Genomic DNA, 21,297 nt, shown 5'->3' on the forward strand with positions numbered 1-21,297 from the left:
GAGCTGTCTCGACAAAACGTACAAGACAGCTGCTGACCATAAGACAGCTTCCAGACAAAGTATTTCCTCTTTAAGCAAAAACCAGAAGACACAGCAAGCTGTCTGGTTGACATTACCCAAAATGGAGGAACATACTGTCACACTGACCGAAGAACAGAAGACGCTGGAATCTGATTGGCTAAAGAGAACTACTGGCAGACTCAGTGAAAACGACTTGTAGCCGTTTCCCTCCAACGGTTATTTCAAAATTTGAAATAACCAGAAGCTCTCACAGCTCTTTATAAATAGAGCATTCAGAATCCACATTCAACAGAGAACTTTGAGCAAAAGCCGTTACGCTGACCAAACGTATACAAAAGTTCTCCATCAAAAGCAAAGCAAATTCTTACACTACAAAGTCTATTCATTTGTGTAAAAGTCTAGAGTGATTGTTTTTCAATCATCTAAGGTGTTCTAGCAATTGTTGTTTAGGACAAAATCTTTATCATTTCTAGAAGTAGAAAGGAGAAGCTGAGTACTCGGTTTTAGTACTTGGTGAATTAGAATAGAAGTGAGTAGAGGTATAGAGGAATGTACTCTTGTTATACTCAGCTCTGATTTTGTAAAAGGTTTGAGGCTCTACCTTTAAAGAGCTCAGTAGAGGATTTGAAATCTCGGAAGTGTTCCGGGGACAGGACGTAGGCTTAGAAGAAGCCGAACCTGGATAAATCTGCTGAGTGAAGTATTTCTAAACCTTAACTCCTTATTTATATTGCTTGCTTAAAACAAACTAAAACTGACCAAGTAAAAGAGGTCAAGCTGAGTTGTGCGCTACCAACGAGCAGGTTCAGGAATAGACTCTAAGTGCTATTTCCTGACCTAAGCAACGAAGCTGTCCTAGTCACTAGTTGACTAAGTCAGTGTCTTGCTGAGTGCTAAGCGCCGCTGTTATATAAACTTTTCTTAAAGAAAAGAAATCTGCCCAAATTATTTTAAAAAGGTAAAATAGTTCCTAACCCCCCCCCCCCCTTGGAACTATATTTGCAACCTTACAAGGGACCAACAAGTGGTATCAGAGCTTAATAGCTCATTACTAAAGGTCTAACAACCTTGAGTTGATCCATACCATGGGTGAAAACAGCACTCGGTTTCTCCCTGGAAACCAAACAACTTAGATATTACCTGAGGGCCAGGCCTCCCCTATTCTTCGGGTCAAACTATACCTTTTGGAAGAATAGGATGAAGAACTTCATTCAAGCTACAAACATGAGTGCCTGGCTATCTATAGTCCAAGGCCCGTTTGTACCTGTGAAAGTTGTTGCTGGCCAGTCAGTTGTTAAAGCTGAGGTTGAATGGACAGAGGATGATCTCAAGAAGCTACAAAACCATGCTTCGGCTATAAATATGCTTCACTGTGCGCTGGATGCTGCAGAATACAACAAAATATCAGGTTGTGAATCCGCACAGGAGATCTGGAAGAAGCTGGAGGTGACCTACGAAGGAACCAACAAGGTGAAGGAGTCCAAGGTCAACCAGCAAATGAGATTGTATGAGCTGTTCGAAATGAACAATGATGAGGGGATCTCTGAGATGAATGCAAGATTCACCAACATCATAAATGAGCTCAAAAGACTTGGAAAAATCTTCACTGAGGAAGAACAAGTCAAGAAGATACTCAGAAGTCTTCCTAAGGACTGGCAAGCCAAGAAGACAGCCGTTGAAGAAGCTCAGGATTTAACCACCTATAAATATGATGAACTCATCGGCTCACTGCTGACCCATGAGATATCCATGAAGAATTTCGAGGTGAAGGAAAAATCCGAAGACAAGAAGCAAAAATCACTTTTCATGAAAGCCGACTCAACTGATGATGGCTCAACTGACGATGAGGAGATGGCAATGTTCACGAGGAAAATGAAGAGGCTGTTCAAAAAGAATGACAAATACTCCAAAAAGCCTTATAGAAAATTTGACAAATATAAGGCTGACTCAAGTGATAGCAAATTCAAGAAGGACAACTCGAAGCCCATTACATGCTTTGAGTGCCATCAAACCGGACACATCAAGTCAAGCTGCCCAACTCTGAGGAAAGACAAAAAGAAGGCAATGGTGGCGACATGGAGTGACAGCGATGATTCTTCATCAACTGAAGCTGAGGCCACAGAGTCAGCAAAGATATGTTTCATGGCTGACGAACTTGCTGAGCCATGCATTTCCGAGCATGCTGACCAATCTGATGAGACAGATAATGAAGAGCAATCAAATGAGGTAATCTCACTCTCTCAACTCAGAAATGAAATGGCTAATGCCCTGAGTGATCTTTATACACTTGTCAAAAAGTGTAACAAAAAGATTAAAACACTCAGCCGGCGTTGTGATGAGGTGGAAGAGGTCAAACTAAGTGACCTCAGATACCTTCTTCAAGACAACTCAGTTTTGCATGAAAATATGAAAACCATTCATGAGTCTGTCGTTGAAGTCCAGTCAGTTTCCAAGAAACTGAGGAAGGATGTCACAACCATTCAGAACCAACTAAAGGTTCCAAACAAAAACAATTTTCCTCTGAGAACTCAGTATCAAGGTACTCAGTACCAAGGTACTCAGCAGAGACGAAATCCCCTACGAAGAGTCCAGTGTGACTTTTGTGGGAAGTTAAGACACACAACTAAGGTGTGCTGGCACGCTCGGCACTAGGGTGCTGACAAGTCAGTAAAGAGTCCTAAACAGAAAGTCAGTTGTGACTTCTGTGGAAAAAGTGGCCATATTGTTAATATATGCCGCCACAAAATAAAATATGATGCTTTACCTGTTGAACCTAACAAGTCAGGACCCAAAAAGAATTGGGTACCTAAAGGAAACTGATCACAATGCAGGTAAGCTTGAGATGTGCCGAGAAGTAAAAAATGTAGTATATTGACAGCGCATGCTCAAGGCATATGACGGGTGATGAAACTCAATTCATCATGTTTGAACATAAACGAGGAGGAAGCGTAAGTTTTGGAGACAACAAAAAGGGTAAAATAGTAGGATCAGGCACCGTTGGAGGTAATCCCACTATTGAATCTGTCTCCCTAGTCAGCGGACTCAAATATAACTTACTCAGCGTAGCTCAGCTATGTGATAATGGGAGAAAAGTTATATTTGACGATACTGGATGTAAAATATATGAGGCAAAAACAAATGAGTTAATCTTAACTGCCCCTCAGATAGACAATGTCTTCATGCTAAACCTAGAAAAGAAGTTTTCAAAAACTGTATGCTTAGTCACAAAGGAAGAAAATTCCTGGCTATGGCATAGGAGACTTGGTCATGTAAGCATGGACCTCCTGGCCAAACTAGCAAGAAAGCAATTGGTTGAGGGACTGCCTGAACTTAAATTTCAAAAAGATCAATTATGCCATGCCTGCCAAGCTGGAAAACAAACCAAGCAATCTTTTCAAAGTAAAAACATTGTCTCAACTAAGCGTCCATTAGAAATGCTACACTTGGATCTCTTTGGTCTAGTCCAGCCGCTGAGTCTGGGTGGAAGAAGGTTTTCCTTGGTTATTGTAGATGATTTCTCTCGGTACACATGGGTTATCCTGCTGACCAGTAAGGATGAGACCTTTGAGACATTTTCAAACTTGGTTAGAAAAATTGAAAATGAGAAAGACCTAAAATTAGCTCATATCCGTAGTGATAACGGTGGAGAATTCAAGAACCAAAAGTTTGTTGAATTCTGTGAAGCCAGCGGCATTGACCACAATTTCTCTGCTCCTAGAACACCTCAGCAAAATGGGGTTGTTGAAAGGAAGAACAGAACTCTGGTTGAGATTGCCAGGACAATGCTGGATGAGCATAGGCTTCCAAAATATTTTTGGGGAGAAGCTGTCAACACAGCATGCTATATTCTGAATAGGGCTCTAGTTAGACCTATACTTAAGAAAACCCCATATGAACTTTGGAAAGGACGAAAGCCCAACATTGGATACTTTCGTGCCTTTGGCTGTAGGTGTTTTATTTTAAATACCAAAGATAGCTTAGCCAAATTTGATTCAAAAGCTGATGAGGCTATCTTTCTAGGCTACTCAACAAATAGCAAAGCATACAGAGTTTTTAATAAGAGAACTCAAGTATTAGCAGAATCTATACATGTGCAATTCGATGAAACTGACCCTGCAGGAAGATACCAGACGCTGACAGAAGATGAACCAAACTCAGCACCTGCTGATCAAGAACCAGCTACTGAGTCCTTCATAAAACGGCTGACCAAGAGTAAGAGTGAACCTAAAATTACTTTCACTGACCCATCTACTTCTGCAGAGAATGTTGAAACACAGATAGAACAAGACATAAATCTACCAAAGGAGATAAGAGTCCCAAGAGGGCATTCAGAAAATGCAATTCTTGACTCAGCTGGAAATACGCTGATGACAAGAAATCAACTAAGGAAGTATCTCGGCAATGTAGCTTTTGTCTCAGTACTGGAGCCGAAGAACTTTGCCGAAGCTGAGGATGACGAATTCTGGATGAATGCCATGCAAGAGGAACTCAATCAGTTCAGGAGGAATAATGTATGGGAGCTAGTGCCACATCCTAGGAGCCAAAAGACCATTGGAACGAGATGGGTCTTCAAGAACAAGCTAGATGAGCAAGGAAACGTAGTCAGAAACAAGGCAAGACTTGTAGCTCAGGGCTACAGTCAGCAAGAAGGTATTGACTACGGTGAGACCTTTGCCCCAGTGGCAAGGCTAGAAGCAATTAGGATTTTATGCGCATATGCATCATATATGAACTTTAAACTGTTTCAAATGGATGTTAAAAGTGCATTTCTTAATGGAGTAATAAACGAGGAGGTCTACGTCAATCAGCCTCCAGGGTTTGAGGATTCTAAGTTCCCAAACCACGTTTACAAACTCAAAAAGGCTATGTATGGCCTCAAGCAAGCACCACGTGCTTGGTATGAGAGGCTGACCAATTTCTTACTAACTAGAGATTGCGTCAGGGGTCAAGCTGATACAACCTTATTCATTAAGAGAAAGGGTAAAGATACCCTGCTGGCACAAATATATGTAGATAACATTATATTTGGTGCTACTAATGAATCTATGTGCAAGGAATTTAGCAAACAAATGCAGACTGAATTCGAAATGTCAATGATGGGAGAACTCAACTTCTTCCTCGGACTTCAAATTAAGCAAGGAAAGAATGGCATATTCATCAGCCAAGCTAAATATGCTAAGGAGATATTGAAGAAATATGAACTAGAACATTGTAAGCCAATATCCACTCCTATGGGCACTGACACTGTCCTTTGTGCTGATGAAAATGGTAAGTCAGTAGACAGCAAGTTATACCGAGGTATGATTGGCTCTTTACTTTACTTAACAGCAAGTAGACCGGACATTCAGTTCTCAGTATGTTATTGTGCTAGATATCAAGCTCACCCTAAGGAATCCCATTACATAGCTGTAAAAAGGATCCTTAGATATTTGCAAAGCTCAGTAAATGCAGGTTTGTGGTATCCAAATACTCATGACTTCACACTCATTGGATACACTGACGCTGACTATGGACGAGACAAGCTGGAAAGAAAAAGCCTTCTGGAGGATGCCATTTCCTAGGAAGCTGTCTTGTATCCTGGTTTAGCAAGAAGCAGGCGTCAGTAGCCCTATCCACAACTGAAGCTGATTACATTGCTGCTGGAAGCTGTGTTGCTCAAGTCCTTTGGATTAAGCAACAGCTTGAAGATTATGGTGTTCAAACAAAGACAATTGAAGTCAAATGCGACAACAAGAGTGCAATTGACCTCTCAAAGAACCCAATCCAGCACAGCAGGATGAAGCATGTCAGCATAAGACATCACTTCATCAGAGATCATGTACTCAAGAAAGAAATTAAGCTGACTTATGTGCCAACAGATGAGCAGCTTGCTGATATCTTGACAAAGCCTCTAGCACGAGAGCAATTTAGCATACTAAGAGAAGCAATTGGTATGTTTAATCCTCTTCAGTAAATTTCTATGCTAAATGAATATTGAATGCTGAGTGAATTACATGCTGAATGATTTATTGTTTGCTGAGTATGTCATTGAAACTGACTGAATATACAATACTGAGTAATCTTGCACACTGAGTAAATTAGTTTAGAACTTGAACTTAAAACTATCCATTGAACCAAAACTGACTACTCAGAATATGAAACGTTTATATCAACAAACGCTGAGTAAAAGCACTTATTAGCATTTAATGCCACCACACGCAAAATGACACCTGTACTGCGCATGCGCCGAATACGTCTTAAAAGCGTCATAAGTGTCAGGGTTTCTGCCGATTGGACAACCCAAGGGCAAAACCGGCTTAAATTCAAACGGCACCCTAAACTAAAAATCCATAAATAGTGGATACTAACCCACTACCCTCTTTACATGCGCACTGAACTTTAAGAAAGCTTAAGAATTTTTCCTTTAACACCTAAGAGCTTTAGAACTCCAAAAATGTCTTTCAACGAAAGCACTTTCTCTCCAACTCTCAAATCCTCTGACCAGGCTGGTCCTTCAACCAGCATCATGAGAAAGATGATCAAGGTACCCTCTTGCGCCAAGAATCAAGAGGTACTAAGGAGTCGATACTTCCACTCCGACTTCATCTCTTCAGAGACTCCATTCTGTGAATGGATCAAAAACAACGAATGGAAAGGTCTCTTCTCTCTTTCCAGGCAAACCTATCCCACAATAGTGAGAGAGTTCTACTCCAACCTGCACGTTGATGCAGATGACTCTGACTACTTAGAGACCACAGTTAAGGGTCAAAAGATAGTGATAACCCCTGAATATCTAGCAACATTGCTAGAGATACCAAATACAGGGATCCAGTTCAGGACAACAAAGGAGCCGATACCAAAAGCCATCGCAGAAAAGATGAAGGGGTTCTGTAAACCCAAAGACTACAAAGGAGAAGTACCCAGCACCTGCATGGGCAAAAATCAGAAGATGGCCCACTTTTTGCTGACCAACTTTATCTTCCCTAAACTCAGTTCTCCCTCATCCGCCTCAAACTTTGAACAATGTTTCATATGGCATATGCTGACCAACACTCCTTTCAACATGCCTGTATTTCTGGTCGGTGCTTTCCAAAGAAGTGGAAGGAAGCTCCGTTTAGGTTCTCTCATCACAAGGATAATACAGGATAAGAACATAGAGACTGTTGGTGAAATAAGTTCAACAGGAACTATTATCACTGCACGTCTGCTGAATGGACTATCACATAGCCAACCCCTGAAAGGATATGACGAGAATGAAACCACTGAGGAGGAGGATCTTATGGCTGAGGTTGAGCAACCCATTGGAGAAATGGAAAATCTGACAGATCTGGATGCTATTATAGATGATGTCATGGCTGAAGCTGATCACACTGCTGAGGGTACAGAACCAACCAATGAACCTCAAACTGAGAATCCTTCTACTGTGCCATCTGAGATTGCTGAAGCTGAGAAGAAGAAGAAAAAGGGAGCCTGCTCGAAGGATATTCGTACTGTCCCGAGAAAGGTAAGGCTGATGGAAAGAAACAAGAGGAAAGCTGATCAGGACCCAGCTGAGTCAGCTGAGAAGAAACTGAGAACAGAAGCAGAATCTGTTCTTGAGCCCCACATTACCCGAGAGGGGTCTCCATAAAAACAAGCCTCTGTTCCTCCAAGTGAGAAACAAGCCAAAACCCCTGCGAGTCCAAAAGAAGCTCCACTCCCACCTCAAGCTCAAAGCAACTCAGCACCTGAGGTCAACACGCCTCGTAGTCCTGTCATTACACAGGGCACTCAGTGCGAGCCCACTCCTGCCAAATATGCACACCTAGGTGCTACTGAGTCAGGACGGCATGTCATCGCCTCAGCTAACACTCTGCTTCAAGAACAAGCTCATCCTCCACCAACTCATGCCTAGTCCTCTCATCCACCTGTCACTCACCCTATTCTGCGTGAAATCCATGACTTGATCAATCACTTCTCCTCTGTCCAGACGCAGCAACCAACACATGCTCAAATGACCAAAATGACCGCACTCATGCTGACTATGGTCAGTCACATGAATTCCTTGGAGGGTCAAATACGTGTGCTGCAAGATCAGGCCAAGTCTCCTGCCCCTACCGTCAATTTGCCTACTGCTGATGCTGGCAAAACGGGGGAGAAAGCGGCAACTAAGGAGAAGGAACTCTAAGTGAGAAACTAGAGAGTTAGAAGTTAGAAATGCTTTTTGTTGTTTTATTTTAAACAATGGTATGCCTAACTTCTATTACTTCTGAAATACTTGCATTCGTATTATTTAATCATTGATTATTCATCCTTCAAATGCCAAGTATTATATGAATGCATGCTGCATATAAATGTTTGAACTTGTCAAATATAAACCATTGAACAAATGATTTACTCAGCGCTCTGTCACTATAAATTACTTCCGCTGAATACTGAGTAAAATAGAATATGACCCACAAGCTGACCTATACCTGAAAACTGATCTTAGACTTATTCAGTTAAACCTTAAAATGTTTAGAATAAAACTAAGTCAGTAGTTCAGTCCTTACGGGGGAGTTCACTTAATTAACAAGTCAACTATCATGGGGGAGCTCATACTGAGTTCCTTGCTGATTGGTTTTGCCAACATCAAAATGGGGGAGTTTGTTGAAACACCTTTCCACAAGATTTTGATTTGACAAAATTAATTAAGTGAAAGTAAATATTCTACAACACACTAAGTTTAAATGCTTTGGCTTATTGTTACTAATGTGTTTGTTCAATGTTGAGTTTATAATTTATCATAAGACATAAAGATCATAAGGCTCAAGCCCTATATGGAAGTCAAGGCCCAAGTCAAACAAACCCAAGATCACTCAGCCCGCGTGTCTTCAAAACGTTGCCGTTGAAGTAATGAGACGCATGCTGAGTAAAGAAGGATCGAGAAGATCCACGTAGACAACTTCGGTATGAAGCTGCTGAGCTGTCTCGACAAAACGTACAAGACAACTTCCAGACAAAGTATTTCCTCTTTAAGCAAAAACCAGAAGACACAGCAAGCTGTCTGGTTGACATTACCCAAACTGACCGAAGAACAGAAGACGCTGGAATCTGATTGGCTAAAGAGAACTGCTGGCAGACTCAGTGAAAACGACTTGTAGCCGTTTCCCTCCAACGGTTATTTCGAAATTCGAAATAACCAGAAGCTCTCACAGCTCTCTATAAATAGAGCATTCAGAATCCACATTCAACAGAGAACTTTGAGCAAAAGCCGTTACGCTGACCAAACGTATACAAAAGTTCTCCATCAAAAGCAAAGCAAATTCTTACACTACAAAGTCTATTCATTTGTGTAAAAGTCTAGAGTGATTGTTTTTCAATCATCTAAGGTGTTCTAGCAATTGTTGTTTAGGACAAAATCTTTATCATTTCTAGAAGTAGAAAGGAGAAGCTGAGTACTCGGTTTTAGTACTTGGTGAATTAGAATAGAAGTGAGTAGAGGTATAGAGGAATGTACTCTTGTTATACTCAGCTTCTGATTTTGTAAAAGGTTTGAGGCTCTACCTTTAAAGAGCTCAGTAGAGGATTTGAAATCTCGGAAGTGTTCCGGGGACGTATTTCTAAACCTTAACTCCTTATTTATATTGCTTGCTTAAAACAAACTAAAACTGACCAAGTAAAAGAGGTCAAGCTGAGTTGTGCGCTACCAACGAGCATGTTCAGGAATAGACTCTAAGTGCTATTTCCTGACCTAAGCAACGAAGCTGTCCTAGTCACTAGTTGACTAAGTCAGTGTCTTGCTGAGTGCTAAGCGCCGCTGTTATATAAACTTTTCTTAAAGAAAAGAAATCTGCCCAAATTATTTTAAAAAGGTAAAATAGTTCCTAACCCCCCCTTGGAACTATATTTGCAACCTTACAAGGGACCAACAAGGATTTCTCAAGGTGAAAGCTAAGAAAATTACAAAGATAAAATATGTCTAATTTACATTGGAAAAATCCTATTTATAGGCGCGGCTCAGGCCCTTTTCTTGACCTATTTCGTGTCCTTATGCAGGTAGGAAGTCGTGGGGCCGGTCGTGGAGTCGTGGGGGCGGAATTGGTCTTTTTGACCAATTCCCGTAGGTCTGCTCACCGAGCAGTGCGAGCTGCTCGGCGAGCAGGCACAATCTGCTCGGCGTGCTGGCCTACGAAGGCCAGCTCGCCCGAGCAGGCCCCTAAGGGCCTGCTCGGTGAGCTGGCATAGCCAGCTCGACGAGCTGGCCTAAATAGGCCAGTTCGTCGAGCAGTCTTGCCCGGCACGCCTCTGCGCGGTCGCTGAATGCCAAAAGTGTGTTTTTCGGTCGAACTTCTCCCTGCGTATGCACAAAAACTCCAGATAACATTAGTCCAAAGGCTAAATTGACCCGCCAATCGCTTATTTTGAGCAAATGCTTCGTTTGGTGCGACTTTTGATGGATCAATTAGCTTCAAAAGATAACGGAATTATAATATGCATGCCAATTTGGCCGTATTTGCCTAAATTGATCATAAAACGAGCCTAAACAACGAAAAGTAAATAAAACATTTCCAATTTCTAACTAACTCACACAAAAGCATTTAAATGCGAGAATTGCTCGCTTATTAACTAAATAACGCTAAAAACCGTCCTAAAACCGTACCCAAAGATAGGGGTTTTTGACCCCTATCATGCACATGAGCTTGATTATGATGAAGATGGTAGAGTTTACCATGGGGAGGATGAACGTCGAGGCATTGAGTGGAACCAATATGGGGCCGCTTATGAGGAGGACGAAGATAGGGTCTACTTTGATGGGAATGAGTGTCGGTGTGTTGAGTGTGATCGACATGGGGCTCCCTATGAATATAATGAAGGTAGATTCTATTGTGATGATGAGTTAGAGGATGTTGAACGGAACTACAATGAAGATATCTATGAGTATGATGGAGGTAAGTTCCATCATGATGATGAGTTGGGGAATGTAGAGTGGAACCGAAGTGAAGAAGCGTATGACGATGAAGATGAAGATCGGTTCCGAAGTGAATATGAATCGGGAAATGTTCGGTGGAACCTAAACGAAAATACTTATGAGCATGATGATGGCCGGTTCCGAGATGACTATGAGTCGGGAAATGTTGGGTGGAACCGAAATGAAGATGCTTATGATGGTGAAGGAAATCGGTTCCAATATGAGGATGAGGCGAGAAGTGTTGAGTATGAAGACACTTATGAAGTTGGTGATGATGGCAATGAGCACAATGTGTATTTGGTGACTAGGGTGCCAATGCTTAGTGAAGAGGAGCCTAGCCAACGTCATCAATTATTTAGAACTCGATGCTTAGTTCTTGGGAAGAAGTGTGAGATGGTGATCGACGGAGGAAGCCAAGTAAATATCATTAGTCGATCCGCCATGAGCAAGTTTGGGTTCGTTCCCGAGCCACATCCTAGACCTTACCGCCTTGGTTGGGTCAATGAGGTGGAAAAGCTTCAAGTTACTCATTGGTGTAAAGTTCCTTTCACTATTGGAGCTTATGGGGATGAAGCTATGTGTGATGTTGTAGAGATGGGTGCTTATGATGTGCTACTTGGTAGGCCATGGCAATTTGATTGTGATGCCTCACATGTGGGAAGAAGCAACACCTACACCATACGCAAATGCGGAATCCGATATGTCCTTACACCTTTGAAGAGTTCTCCTAGTAAGAAAATAGAGCCCACTTTGGAAGATTGTCCAACTCGGGAGTTGAATGTGAATGGGTGCATTGGTGGAACGGGTGAGACATTGAGTCATCTTGATTTGGGTTCCATGGTTGAGATAGCTAACCACTCTCCTAGTGAAGTCAAATCCAAAGAGGAGAATGAGGTTGAGAAGGGGGGTAGCGAAGTTGGAAGTGAGGGAGTTGAGCCGATGTCCGAGGGTGACAAGTACATGTCTTCCAACGAGCCACCTAAAGGGCTTCTTAAAGGGCTTCCACTTTTGAGAAAGCTACCACATAACATAGCATGGGATCCGGGAGATAGTGCACCTAGCTCTACAAATGGTGTGTTGAGCTTTAGAGAGGAGGATGAAGGTTGCTCCATGATGTCTATTGATAGCACCGGGACACCTAGCACATGCCACATGCATAAGAATCAAGTCCCTTACGTGGTAAAATCTGAACTTATTCTTTTGTGCTTTGTTGAGATATTTGTGTTGGAGTCTTGGATGTGTATGTTGAGGGAGAACCTTCCCTATGATGATCCCATGAGAGGGGATATTGCTGTGAGAAATGTGAGCTTTATGTTAAGGGAGAACCTTCCCTATGATGGAACCATGAAGGGTGATCTTGTTGGGGGCTTTGGTGTTTGTTCATTGAGGGGGAATGACTTCCCGGGGAATATAGAAAAGATGGAAGGAAGTCAAGACTTGGTAAACTCGGAACTCATTATTTGCGCTTTATTACTATGTATGTGTGGGGGTATATGTGGTGCTTGTTGAGGAAGCAACAACCCTATGTGGAGTCAATGAGAAGCGATCTTGTGATGAAGAGAGTGGGGTTTATGAAGTCTTTGATGAATGGGGATAGCCGCCCGAGAGATGTTGAGAAGGTAGAAGGAATTCAAGACTTGGAAAGTAATGGCCAAGTTAGTAAAGTGGCAAGTCTTGAAGTTCCGGGACTGTTAACCCAAGGTGAGGGAAGAGCTAATATATATGTGCTTGGGTTTGCTATGATGTGGGTTGACGAGTGTCGCCGAGATATTCCGTTTGATGTGGCGCATGGGCAAGGAGAGATTGAGTATGGTAGCCGGGTTAGTGGCATGAATGAAAGTGAAGGTCGGGCCTATTTAAGTCAAATTCGTGTTTGGGTTGTGAAGAGTACTCAAGGGATCGCTCCAATTTGGGTTGATATAGGGCGCCGGGACATATTATGTGAGGTTGGCTATGTGCGAGTGGAGGTTGAGCCTAGCATCCGGATTGATGGCGTGAGGTATATTGAGGTCCGTGCACATTCGACTCAAGGCCATGTTGGGGTTTTGAAGAATATTTGTGAGATTGATTCTAATTGGGTTGATACGTGTCGTCGGGGAATTCAATTCGAGGTAGGCCAAGAGCGGAAGAAGATTGTGTTGATTCCTCAAGTTTGTGATGGGGAGATTAAGAGGATCCATGGGTGGTCCGTGCAACCAAACGAGGGACGTTGGAAGATCACCCAAGCAGTTATGGGGAAGTGGTTTGACAAGCTTCGCCAAGACATACCATTCGATGTTGGTAGAGCATCCGAGATTGGTGGAGATTGGGAGATGAGTATGACAGAAGATGAAGTCCAGGGTGGGGCCCTTGTGGAAATATGGGGCAAAGCTCGTGAGGAGAAGATGAGTCCGACAATATATGGAGTGGACTTCGTGAGTTCATCTCGAACAACACTTTGGTTCGATTTGAGGGCTTGGGTTCATTCACAACGAACACGTCTCATCTATGTATGGCAAGCAACTTGGGGTCAAGTTATTTTTAAGAGAGAGTGTATGATGCGGGGCATCTTTCCCTAGGATCGAGTCCGAACGAGGGAAGTCGGGGGAAGAATCAAGCACGAGCAACAAGCAAGCAAGGAGGCCAAACGGTGCCATATAAAAAGTGGGGCACGCTCCGCGTGGTTTAGTACACGCTCCGCGTACTTGAGGATTTGAGCCAAAGAAAAGCCCAGGAGGTCATCCACGCGAGGCTTGGATCAAGCACGCTCCGCGTAGAGAGAAAGCATGCTCCTTATAGAAGAATAAATGATCCGGAGGGAGTCCAACAGCTCAGACACGCTCCGCGTGTCTAAAGGTACGCCCCGCGTGAAGGAAAGTGACCCGGAGAAGAGTTCATCAGCCAAAGTACGTCCCGCGTACTTCTGGGTACGTCCCGCGTATAATGGATACTGATCCAGAGAAGGGCTCATCAACCAAAGTACGTCCCGCGTACTTCTGGGCACGTCTCGAGTACTTTCACTTTTTTCAGGAACTTGTGCCTTACTCCAGCTTCCTTGTTATTTACACATTTGGTCCCTCAGCTATTTTCCCACTTTCAAACCAACCCCCTCCACTTACCTTTACCTCATTTACCCCTTATCTTTATGCTTTAATTAATTATGTAATCTACCCTTTGTGTAATTAGGCAATTAGGGTTTTTGAGATGATATAAATTCATCTCTTTCTTGCAATTGTTTTTAAACTTTTATCAATCAAATATAATTCTTCTTCAAGAAGCTTGTTAAGGTTTTCACCTTCAACAATGGGGGATCTTTGATTTCTTATGGATGTAGTCCATGAATTGGGATCCACTCCTTCTAGTTTAGCTAGAGAAGTTGTTAATCTTTGTTAGTTTACGATTAAAACTAACACGTCACTATTTCAGATAAAACCGATCTGTATCACGAAATTAATAAATAATATTTCTTTTTTTTTTTTGAACCGGAATAAGCTTTATTAATGAGAAACAGAGATATCTTTACAAAGAATACTCTCTAACCAAACCGGAATTAAACATGAATTAAAGCAATTAGCATCGGAAAGAGCGTGTCGAGCTACGACATGAGCCGCTTCATTCGCTAATCGCGGAACAAAAGACACTGAAAAGTCAGGTCGTTGGGAAAGAAAGAGTTTGCAAGATTGAGCAATTAACCCAAACTCAGACAAATCATTTGTAGGCCGTCGTAGACAGTCCGCGACACCCTTTGCATCTACTTCGAAGATTACCTTGTTCAGCCCTAGTGAAATCACCCACTCAAAGCTCCTGTGTAGTGCTGATATTTTTGCAATTTTTGGCAGAAGTAGCCCGGGTCGGTGCTCCATCAAGACTTTTCGACATGCTCCCATTGAGTCACGAATTACAGCTCCTAGGCCCGTCTGTTGCTCATCCTGAAACGTCGCCGCATCCACATTACACTTCCACGTTCCGATTTCTGGCGGTAACCAAATTTTCCTGCTGTTCATGTTTTCATTATTTCTGTTCTGCCGGGCACTGTTCATCTGCTTCTGCATATCTGTCCAGTCCCTCACCAAACTCAGCCCACTGCGGATCGCAACATCAGGAGGCAAACAGCAGCCCATCCAGAGTCGCCGATTCCGCTGTCCCCAGATCATCCATAATACAACAGCGTATCGACTCGCCTGATCCCTTCCAGCCGTAAGACAGACATCAAAAAACCACTGATCAATCCTCTCCCAGTCACCCGTCGGTGCCCCAAGACCAGCAGCTTCCCAACATTTGCGTGCATACAGACATTCAGCAAATAAATGCCATCCGTGCTCAACCTCATGATCACAGAAAAGGCATTGTAACGGGACTTCAATCCGGTGATCCACCAAACGGTATCTAGTCGGCAAACAATTATTTCCTAATCGCCAGAGAAAACTCAAAATTTTAGGGGGCAGGGCTAGATCCCACATTAACTTCCACCTCCTGTTAACCACATCATCTCCACCTAAACGGGCGACCTGATATCCTGATTTAGCCGCATATATTCCGTTCGTTGTCCAATGCCAAACCATACGATCTTGAGATAACCCACGAGGTATTGGCATATTACAAATAATCTGGGCTTCAATCTGTGAAAAGCATGTCTCAACCTTCCCTCGATCCCACGTTCTACTGTCAGTATTAATAAATTCTGCAACCTTCGCATTTTCCATTCCAGGCACACAAGTAGACTGAATTAGAAATGAATCCTCACTGATTAGCCAAGGTTCCTTCCAAACGTTTATATCATTCCCCGATCCGATCCTCCACCGCAGTCCTCCTTTCAACATACCAATCGAGCCACACACACTTCTCCAAACACAACTAGGGTTATTGCCCAGTTTAGAGTTTATAAAAGTACCTTGTGAATAGTATTTGGCTTTGAACATTCGACTTACAAGCGTGTGAGGTTCATTGATAAACTTCCAGCCTTGTTTCCCTAGCAGCGAAACGTTATATGCGTTGAGCTCCTTGAAGCCGAGCCCTCCTTTCTCCTTTCTATCACATAAACGGGACCAAGCAAACCAGTGTATATTCTTTTTGCCATTATCCTTCGTACCCCACCAGAAAGAATTCATTATCCTTTCTAACTCAGCAGGCAACATAAAAACACTCATACAGAATGTGGGTAGAGCTTGTGCTACCGACTTCAGCATCACCTCTTTTCCCGCATTTGATAAAAAGCGAAATCCCCAGCTATTTATCCTTCGACGAAGTCTGTCTTTCAAAAAAGCAAAAATATCGCACTTAGACCTACCTATGAGGGATGGTAGGCCTAAGTACCGGCCTGTGTCAAGAGCCGAATGGACATCTAGTAAATCGCGGATGGCATCTTTCATCTCATTTGTCACATTGGAGCTGAAGAAAATGCCAGATTTGGATAAATTTATAGCCTGACCTGACATAGCTTCATACTCAGATAAAATATCCGCAATCACCTGGCTTTCAGTGAGAGTAGCAGAGAAGAACAGAAAGCTGTCATCTGCGAACAGAAGGTGAGTGATGCTCGGAGCCCCTCTACAAATACGGCAACCCTGAATTCTGCCTTCATTCTCAGCTTTTTGAAGCAATTGCGAAAGCACTTCAACACAAAGGAGAAAAATGTAGGGAGACAGAGGATCCCCTTGCCTTAAACCCCGTCCAGGAGCAATTGGACCCACAAGAGAACCATTTACATCCACAGAATAAGAGACCATAGTAATACAAAGCATTATCCAGTCTATCCACGTGTCATGAAAACCCATACGTATCATTACCGCTCTCAAAAAACCCCAATCCACCCTGTCATATGCCTTGCTAATAAATAATATTTCTTTTAATATTCATTGATATGGCAACCTTCTTTTATAAACATTAAGGACATATTACGCCTTTAAAATATTTAGGGTTATTTCCAAAAGAATTCACACGGTTACACTGTTTAGTATCTGGAGGACTCAAGCATACCGTGCTTGTCAACATTTACAATCTAGGATTTTTGGATTGATATTGCTAAATTTCACAGTTAATGATCTTAAAATGAAAATTTTTAAAAATTTAATGATATTTTTAGCAACTTTAATTCTCCAACTTTTTAGTTTTGAGATCATTTAAGTGTTGTTTAGTGAGAAAAAAGAAAGTTAATGTTTAGATAAAGAAAGCTCAAAAAAAATGTGATTCTATATTAATGTGATACTAAATTTTTTATTTTAAGGTCATCAACGGTCAAATTTGACAATGTCAATTCGAAAGTCCACAATTTGCAAATGTCGACAAACACATTCCTTGTTTTGACAGAAAAAAAATGAAAAAAAATGAAAAAAAATGAATCCTCCATCTGCAAAACAATGTAACCCCAATTACCCTAAATATTTATTATTGGCTTGATTCTTTTTTTTTTTTTGGGCCAGTAGCAACAAGGTCCACAGAATGTAGCAAAATTTGCAAAACTAAAATAAAATCATTAAATAAATTCCTATAAATATTTGAATTTAACTAGAAAATTCAGTCAAATTGGAAATATAAGTTAGACTTAACATATCAGGGAATAGAATTGGAAATACTTATTGATAATTTATTTTTGCAATATTCCTATATAAAAATAGAATTGGAAAACTTTCAATGACCGTCCTTGTAGAAAAGAAATAGTCGAATCCCAATCCTATTTGGAAAAGTCTATAAACATGTTATAACTTTTTCCCTATTCAAAATTGGTACTTGAATGTGGAAAAAGCTAACATGGGCAAGTCAGTTGTAATTTATAAGCTGTTCGGTGTTTAGTTCGATAAAAACTCGATTATATTCGGTTTGATTTATAAATAAGTTGAGTTTGAGGTTCGATTCGTATACGAGCTACACTTGAGCACACCAAAATTCGGCTCAAAAGCTTGCGAACATGCTCAGTTATATATAGGTTCGTGAACAAATTCGATTATAATATTCCTGAACAAGCTCGTGGACATGCTCGATTTGATTGTTTTTTTAATAATAGTATTTCGATAAAGGAGAAAATGTATCTAAAAGTACGTAGTTTTGTGTGAAATTTCAGTTTTGTAGGTTTTAGAACTACATAACTTTATGGTTACTAACATGATAACCCCACTTCAAAACCGGAGAAAAAAGTATCTGAACTTGTTTGACCCTTGACCAATGTAAATAACAGTTGATCATGTGAAGCATCCATAAATCGCACTCCTTGAGGGCTATCATGTTAGTAATCTCAAAGTTGAGAAACTATCATGTTAAGGAAGTGTGATTTGGCGGCATTTCATGTGGTCAATCAGTATTTATATTGGTTGACTTTTATGTTAGTATATAGACTTATATGTCATGTTTTGAAGTTCATAAACCACTATGTTACTATTACTAACACAAAAGGTTGAGGGGACATAAGTGTAAAACTACGTGATTTTGTAGGTTTAACAACTAAATAGCTTATGAACATAATTAATGAATTGTTCGCAAGAAAAATTGATGAATAGAATCAACGAGCTTCTCGCGAGCAAAACTCGTGAACAAATAAACGAGCTGTCCATGGTAAAATAATTTTCTTAATGAACAGAAATCGAACAGAATGTTTGAGCTCATCCAGTTTATGTAGAGCCGGGCATGAGAAAGCAGAAGCTCATGCTCGGCTCCATTATAGTGGCAAGAAATGCTAGATAAGTAGCTCTAAGGATTACAAGTTTGCCTAATGGGTAATTTTCCCCCGATATCACAAGGCGTAAGGGAACATAACACCCATGGCGTCTCAAATTTGCTAATATGATAACCCGTCACTTCAAAATTTGAGAAAAAAGTCTCTGAACTTTAACATATACTAACATAAAAGTCCAAATGACCAATGACTAATGTAAATAACGGTTGACCATCTGAGACAACGATAAATCGCACTCCTTGAGGGGCTATCATGTTAGTAACCTCAAAAGTGAGAGACCATCATGTTAGTAAAGGAATGTGATTTGCTGGCATTTCATGTGGTCAACCAGTATTTACATTAGTTAACGTTCATTTAACCTTTTACATTAGTATATATCAAAGTTCCCGTACTTTTATGTCGTTTTTTGAAGTTCAGAGACCATCATGTTAGTAACGCCAAAGTTGAGGGACCATGATTACGTGGTTTTTTTTGTAGGTTTCAAAACTACATAGCTTATGAACATAATTAATGAGCTATTTGCTAGTAAAGTTGATAAATAGAATTAATGAGCTCCTCACGAGTAAAGCTCGTGAACAAATAAAACGAGTTGTTCACGATCAGATAATTTTCTTAATGAACCAAACTCAAACATGATATTGAACTCATCCATTTTCCATTGAGCCGAGCATGAGAAAGTCAAAGCTCATACTCAACTAGATACAGTGGCAAGAAATGCTAGATAAGTAGCCCTAAGGATTATAAGTTTGCCTAAAGGTCACAACAAAACAAAGAAAATAGATCCGTGCACGGGATAAAGGTCAAACATAACCCTAACATTTTAGAGAAAATGTAGATTTAGCCCTAACGTGCGAAATAGTACAAATTTGATATTAACGTTTCCAAGCAATATCAATATCAAGCACAAGAGGAGGTAATGAGTATGATTGCCATTCTGTTCAAAACAGATTTCTTCTTTGATTAACGGATCCGGGATTCACTGATAGAGGTGCTTGTGGTGGTTTCTCATGATTTATGAGTGCTAAATTGGTTTTTTTGGTGTTTTTACATAAAAAAACATTTGTTACCCCTGTACTTGGTCTAAAATTTCAAATGCCCCCTGAACTTTCAAAAGTTTCAAATGACTCCCTATTCTTGTCCAGTTGCATTCAATAACCCCTTATTGTTGGATGTAGAAGCTGGGAGACACGCTTCGTCACGTGTCAAAGTGTTCGCCATGTGTCAAAAAGATGTTAAATAGACAAATAATTAAGAACTTTTGAATGTTCCCGAGATAATTGAAGTTTTGGAGTTATTGAATACAATTGAACAAGAATAGGTTATTGAAAGCAATTGAACAAGAATAGAGGGTCATTCGAAACTTTTGAAAGTTCAGGAGGCAGTTGCAATTTTGGGCCAAGTACAGAGGCAACCAATGTATTAAACCTAAAAAATTAAAACACATCGTTTCTATTTTTCGGCCACCAGTGGATGCTCAAGCCCTCTGAATACGTCCCTTATAGTAACTGAGCTAAAAGTCCACACAATTGGCTTATTGTCACTGCCAAGAACTAGGAATTATTTCCAAAGAGCACTTACGTCTTGCAAAATATAGATATAACAATACAAATAAAAGGAATATGGTCGACTAGAAAGCAGTTTCTATTCATGAAATAAATCATTCACTGTCCGGAATTCTGAGAATATGTTCAAAGTTTCCAAGCTATTACCTTCAAAATTCTGGAGATGCAAAAGGAAGAAAAGTTTTTTAGCTTCACGAAAGGATTGCAACCTTGGGTTCGAAGTGAGGTGATCAGAAGGGGAGCTACAGATCATTTCACAGCAATTACAGCAGCTGAAAGCATAGATGACTTTGGGAATAACATAAAGTGGAAGTTCCCTTTTGGAGCAAACTCAGGCTCCAGGAGTAATAAATGGAACAGACCGTGGAGTGGGGGAGGTAACCGAAACTACTCCTCATTCGGAAATGAAAGGCGACCGTGGAACGCCAATAACTTTGAGCGTTGACCCTACCTAGGAAACAACTCAGAAAGGAGAAATCTACCACCAAGGACGACAAGTCCCAACACACAAATCCAAAGAAGCTTTCCACAAAGCAATCAGTCATACACACCGAGGCCGATGACATGCTTCCTTTGCACAGGATCGCACAAGGCAGCGGATTGCCCAAAGAGATCATCTTTGGCCACACTACATACGACACGGGAAAAAGAGTGTCGTAAGGGAAAGGGAACGTGAACATTCAGAACCCTCAGTAATGGGATCCATTCGGTTCATGGGAGCTCTGGCGAAACAAATAAAGGAGACAGGAGACAGTTCAGAGAAGGGACTCATGTACGTAGAAATGGTAATCAACAGCAAGAACATGAGACCCTTGATCGACACTAGAGCCACTGATAACTTCATAGCAGGCACTGAAGCCTCCCGCTTAGGACTCCATGTGTTGAGGGAGACAGGGAAGATCAAGGCGGTGAACTTCCTAGCTCAGTCGATTAGTGGAACGGCCCAACTTGTACCTTGCAAATTGGGACCCTGGACAGGCATGATAGTGTTCATAATAGCACCAATGGATGACTTTGATGTAGTGTTAAGGTTGGATTTTCTGAAACAAAGCTTCGCAGTACCCATGGCGTCAGCAAGTTGCCTTCTTTTCATGAACCAATATCTGTGCGTCACACCGGTAACGATGAGCACAATCCGAAACAAGAAGTGCATCTCAGTA

Source organism: Euphorbia lathyris, chromosome 10 (genome assembly GCF_963576675.1).
Source record: "Euphorbia lathyris chromosome 10, ddEupLath1.1, whole genome shotgun sequence".
NCBI classification, from domain to species: Eukaryota; Viridiplantae; Streptophyta; class Magnoliopsida; order Malpighiales; family Euphorbiaceae; genus Euphorbia; species Euphorbia lathyris.